The following is a 1,442-nucleotide window of genomic DNA, read 5'->3' as shown; positions in this document are numbered from 1 at the left end:
ATGAAACAAAATTGCCATTCATCTCAAACAATCAACATCTTTACATGCAAATGTCATCAAAAGGACTTCTTCAAGGCTTGTAATGAGGTTGGGCTAACAAGAAAAATTGGTTTTTCCAGAAAACAAAATCCTTGAGTTAAAAGAGCTTTCATAATATTTAACAATTAAGCACAACTCTTTTCCTCACCAATCTCACTCATTCCCAACTTCTTCCCTTTTCTTTTCTTTCTCATTGAGCTCATCTTCATTCTTTTCTTCTTTTCTTTTCTTTATCTCATGAATTTTTTTTTCTTTTCACAACATTTGAGCTCAATGCTTTTCACTTACTTGAACCTTTTCATCACATACAATTAAGCTCATCCCAACTCAAGGTAAAGAATTTCAAGACAAGGTTTAACATCCTGTTTAAGGCTAAGGTTCAAAAAGGGTATAATATTTTCAAGCACTTTGGGTGAAAATTTGGCTAGAGAAGGGTTCTCAAAAATGGCCTTGATCATATGACATGTACATGTGATGAATCAATACTTTATACCATTAACTTAGTTTTTCGCACCGAATTGTGTTGATGATTTGCGTTGAATTCTTAGTTATTGTGTCATTTTCACTATTTGGACTTAATTAGACCAATAATTCATATTTAATTAATTTGAATTATTTGAGCTTAATTATTCCTATTTCTATTTTCAGGGCAATTTTGGAATTATACTTTNGGACTTTTGGAAGGGCACCAATTAAGTGAAGACTCTCCACAAAGCAATTTAGAATTAATTTAGCTTAGCTTAGCTTANTAATTTAGAATTTGTAGATGAATTTTTNTTTGGTGGGCAAATTTAGGTAGAATAGACAAAAGCCCAATTGTAAAGTTGGTGACATGGCTCTAGGGTTTTATTGTAGGTGGACCCCACCCATTTGGGGAGAATTTTTTCTGACCTAGGGATTCCAAGTAGCATCAGTCGTCACTGGGAATTTTTACACACTCTCGGCACTTTTAATTTTCTNGGCATTGAAAAAGTTTTTCTAGGAGACAATGGGATGAGGTTTAGGGATTTTCATGCTTGAATGGAAGAAGATTTTTCATTTTCTTTTATTGTTGTGCACACGCTGGAACATTTTCGTTAGCATTGCTTGAAGAAGTAATAATTTCTCTTTGCAAAGTCAATAAAAAAAAAGGGGTTGCAGGAACGTTTGCCGAGAGGGGCGTCTAGAGCAAAGTTGTTGACGGTATCTTTCAAGTGTATGAATTTGGTTTCATGGGATGAAGAAATACTTTTCTTTTAATTGAAGAATGAGGGCCCACATCTAGGGAGAGCTGTACATCACGGTGGTGGTTGGGAGACAAAGCTTTTAATGCTATGAATTTACATTTGAGGTGGAAGGAAAATAGCTAGTTGCAGCCGTCATTTGCATTCTTCCAGACTTGGACTTTTCAAATTTTTTTTGGG

Source organism: Vigna radiata, unplaced genomic scaffold (assembly GCF_000741045.1).
Source record: "Vigna radiata var. radiata cultivar VC1973A unplaced genomic scaffold, Vradiata_ver6 scaffold_412, whole genome shotgun sequence".
NCBI lineage: Eukaryota > Viridiplantae > Streptophyta > Magnoliopsida > Fabales > Fabaceae > Vigna > Vigna radiata.
Note: the sequence above shows the minus strand (reverse complement) of the source record.